General features: G+C 41.2%; 1 long non-coding RNA gene across 1 annotated transcript; it reads right to left on the bottom strand.

The window, feature by feature from the left end:
• Nucleotides 1-2,700: 2,700 nt before the first annotated feature.
• LOC119319148 lies at nt 2,701-4,163 on the bottom strand. The gene is made up of 2 exons (XR_005154371.1): nt 3,654-4,163; nt 2,701-3,504 (listed from the first exon to the last, which is right to left on the bottom strand). It is a non-coding gene; the product is annotated as an uncharacterized LOC119319148 (long non-coding RNA).
• Nucleotides 4,164-4,493: the final 330 nt, after the last annotated feature.

The raw sequence follows: 4,493 nt of genomic DNA, 5'->3' as shown, positions 1-4,493 counted from the left end.
CACACACATATATATATATATATGTATATATATATATATAAACACTATTCTGATCACGGGATCAGAATAATATTCTGATCACAACCTGACCTGCCCCGCTAGTAGTACGTTGAACTTCCCTGTGAACTAGGTTGAACTTCCGCCAACATTGCCCAAATGGGGCTTGCGATATACCGTTGGAAAGCTATGGACACCAATATCATGACCCAACTTAAATTTTTGGCAAAATATAAGCGGTTTGAGAGCAGTTTTAAAAACCGTTTTTTCTTCGCACAAAAAACGTGAATCGTATTTTCGATCGCATTTCTAAACCGTTTATCGGAATGAGGCATATAATATGGCGTTGGAAAGCTGCTGCAAAACCACTCCTTCCACATCTTGAAAGTTTTCTCTAATTCCCTATGGTTAAATATTACTTTGAAAAAATGTAAAATTTCATAAATCGAACAGCTGAGTTCGTTTTTTCGATGTCATTTCTAAACGACTAATCCAATGGAGGCATATGATACGGTGTTGGAAAGCTTATGAAAATGCGCTACTTTTTCATCTTGAAAGTTTTTTTCTAATTTTGAACCGTTTAAGAGTAATTCAGAAAATGGTCCAAGTCCTACCGAGTTCGTATTTTCGAGCTAATTTTTTAACCGTTCGTCTGAATGCAGCAAATGATATGGCGTTGGAAAGCTTGAACAAATGCGAAACTTTTTGATATGTATTGTTTCTCCCAATTCTTTATGGTTTTAAGTCAATTTCGAAAATGGCAAAAAACATATTTTCGCCATAATTTCTACAAACTTTATCGGAATTGGGCAAATAATATACCGTTTAAAAGCTACGGAAAATGCGAAACCTTTTCATGTTGATGGTTTTCTCTGATTCTTAGCCGTTTTCAAGTAATTTCTAAAATGGCGAGATCATTCGTTCTGCCTTTATCGCGAAACAGATTCTTCGAAAATGCACCGCGTGAAGAACCTGAACTTCTCGGTGCGTGTATGTGAACTTCACTCTGTTTTTCACGTGATTTTTTTTGCTCGTAGGTCTCCATCCATTGCTCGTAACTCTCCATCCATTCACCGGAATTGAGCAGGTGATATACCGATGGAAAGCTGTTGTAAGCACGCAAGTTTCCCGTGTTGATTGTTTTTCGTACTCACGACGATTTTAAAAGTTTTTCATCTGAAATTCATTCAGCATAGTAGTTGAATTTCCTGCTGTTTTCACGTTGAACTTCTGTCACCTATTTTAGTTTGTAATGTTCTCAATCATTCGTCGGTATTACACAAATGATATTTCTTTTTTACAAACCTCCTTACAATATATTTTTTAATTTTCTCTAACCGAGGACTTGAACTTATAACAACAACAAAAATTCGACCTTGACTTTTAATTCATTTTTCTTGTATTAAACACATACCGTGTAGTACATGAAAATTTTCCATTTTTATAATTTGAATTATTTATTTTCTTTTTGAAATCAAATTGCTCCCAAATAATAACAAAACTTTTTGTGGATTGAGAGACTTATTTTAAAACGCCAAAAAACAATTTCTTTTTGTGTTTTTGAACATGGAAATAGAAGGTGAACTACTCTCGCAAGAATTTTTCAGCTTCCCCGGACAGAGCACTTGAACTTCTTTCAATAAACCTTTTATGCTTTTGTTTTTCTATACTTTTATTCTCACCTGAAATGCATTCCTCACAGTACTTGAACTTCTCCTTGTTTTCACTATGAACTTCTGTCAGATTTTTGTGGATACGTCGAATTACACGCAATTGATTACGTTAAAAATAGAGAAGTCCAAATTAATTTTGAAAACTACTCCTTTAATTTAATTTGTACTTCTTCATTTTTACTCTTTAGTAACATGGTAAGCCTAAGATTTTTATAAATATCGAACTTCTCTATTTTCGTAATTTGAACTTCTTAGTTTATTTCCTTGTAGTAACGGGAAAATCCAAGGTTTCTAATAAATATTGAAACGGCCCGTTATTTAAATGTGAACTTCTAGAGTTTTTCTATTAGAAACGGTAAAAATCCTTTTTGATGAATTTTGTACTTCTCTATTTCAAAAAAATGAACTTCTTGTTTTCATTATTTGATAAAGAGGAAAATCTAAATTTTGTATAACCATCAGACTGCTCCATTTTTTATATTTGAACGTTTAGGGTATTTTAACGGATAAAAATCCTAGGTTTTATAATATCTGAACTTCTCTGCTTTTTTAATATGAACTTCTTAGTTTTCTTCTTTGAAAAAAAAAGATATTTAAACGGCTAATTTTGAGTTGCTCTGTTATTTTAATTTAAGCTTCTTGTTTATTCTTTAGCAATGAGGAAATTTTGAGTTTCTTAAAAACGCCAAAAATGACGTTGTTTTGTTTTTGTTTTTCGAACTTGTAAATCCTATGGTTTAATATACTTCAAACTTCTATGCTATTTTAATTTGAACTTCACATTTTTATTTTAGATTAAATAATTGTTTTTTATTTTTAAATAAACGTCGTGTTTCATTTTTTTTTTCAATTTGAACTTCATGCTGGATTCTTTAATATTAAGGGATATCTGAGTATTTTAATAATGGTAAAATCCTAGTTATTAAATAAGTATCGAACCACTTCGTTATTTTCCTTTGAACTTCTAGTTTTTTTAGGAATGGGGAAAAAGTATCACACACACTAGATTTGTGAGCACAAGTCAATGGGATCCATGGGAGGCATAGGTGCAGATTTGGACTTGTGGATGCCGAGTCAGGAAAATAAAGGAAAAAACAAAAATTCCTACTAGAGTTGACATCTCAACTAGTGCATGCCCACCCGACCACCTCCTGTATAAGTAGTACTCTACATGCATTGCACACACACTTTTAGTGCTACCCTGTTCTTTCATCTAGTTCTGCATATGCTCTGTATCTCTCTCCATTTACTGTATTCTTGCTTATCCAACAAAATCAGGCCATCACCTTCATCGGGAGAGAACAAAATGTAGCATTGGCAGAAAGCGTAGCGGGGAGCATTAGCTGGAAAGTCGTCCTCTCGCGTCTTCAGGCTGGTTGATCTTCACCCAGCAGCCTGATGATGGGCCGGTTAGGACAGACTGCGTGCACCTGGCGATCCTGAGCCACGGAAGCAACCTTCATCGGGAAGGTCGAGGCAACCGTTGCTAGAAGGTCAACCAGCCGAGCGCCGCCACATGAACCCATATGCCCCGCCATCTCCACGCCATTCGGGCGCTACCACGCGAGCCACGCGCACGCCCTCCTGCCTCCAAGCTACTCGGCTACCGCTACGAGGAAGAAGACCAAACGCTGCCATCCGGGGAGGAAGAAGGTGCACGCAGATTTTGGGCCAATTCAGCTCTCTTTATGTCTAGTACCTTCTGCCTTTTGTTTTCCATTTCCTGTCTGAACTCGTCCCTAGCTGTGTGGGGTGCGCACCTTGGTGCCTCTGAACTTTAGCAGAAATCTGCAATCCTGAATGGAGTGCTCTCCTCGATGCCTCACCTATGGCTCTGCATACGCACAACTTGGGGTGTCTAAGTTTGCATCTCAGTCAACGCTTTATACATTAACATAAAACAAAAAGAATATGCCAGCGCTATAGTATCATATCGATGCAGAGCAAGATTAGGGGGGAGCCATTGTGGTCTGGGTGCTCAACTCTCGCTGCGATGTTGACGAACAGGAGCCCCACAGTCCTCGGGCAGCACATAGCATAGGAGGCGACAAGCTCCTCACTGGGACTCGGCCTCGGACGTCGTCGGGTGATTTTGTTTAACGATGCCAGTTGGTGTAGTTGAACGGCGGCCCGAGAGAGTGCTCGAGGTGGCCCAGTTGAATGGCGCCCCAGCAGGATGCCCGGAGGTGCTCCGAGAGTCGCACGCCCCATGAGAGAAGATGAGGGCGGATCACACCTTATCCATAGCCGAGGGTGGCACGCTTCCGTCGCCGACGTACTCGAGGAACGAGTTGAACGGCGCAGGCATACGAGATTGGACTGCAGGTGACGGCGACCGTTTGGTGGTTAGCGGTGGCTGTGGTGGAAGCGCAGCGGCAGGATGCTTTCGCGTGGGGGATGCTAGCCAGGCGGCGGATGGCGGCGGTGGCGCGCGGGTGACTGCTGGGGAAATCGGTCGCGGGGTGGAGGTGCGCAGGCGGCGGCGCGGGGAGGTCGGTCGTGGCGACGGAGGTGCGCACGCGGCGGCGTGGGGAGGTCGGCCGCGACGGCGGTGGTGCGCACGCGGCTGCGCGGGGAGATCGGTCGTGGCGGCGATGGTTACAGAGGCGTGGGGGCATGGGGATTGGGGGTGCTTTCGGGGTGGGTGTTTTTTTTTTTTTCAGAGTTCAGAGTATCTCGTCGGCGCCTATACAGGGGCACGCCGTCATCCAAATAACTATATTTTGATCCCGGGATTAGAATAGTGCTACTCTCTCTATATATATATAGGCAATGAAGAATATCAGTCGAGAAGGTGAAGACTTTGTAAAGTTGAAGAATTTA

Source organism: Triticum dicoccoides, chromosome 6A (genome assembly GCF_002162155.2).
Source record: "Triticum dicoccoides isolate Atlit2015 ecotype Zavitan chromosome 6A, WEW_v2.0, whole genome shotgun sequence".
Taxonomy (NCBI): domain Eukaryota; kingdom Viridiplantae; phylum Streptophyta; class Magnoliopsida; order Poales; family Poaceae; genus Triticum; species Triticum dicoccoides.
This window is presented reverse-complemented; position numbering and strand designations above follow the sequence as displayed.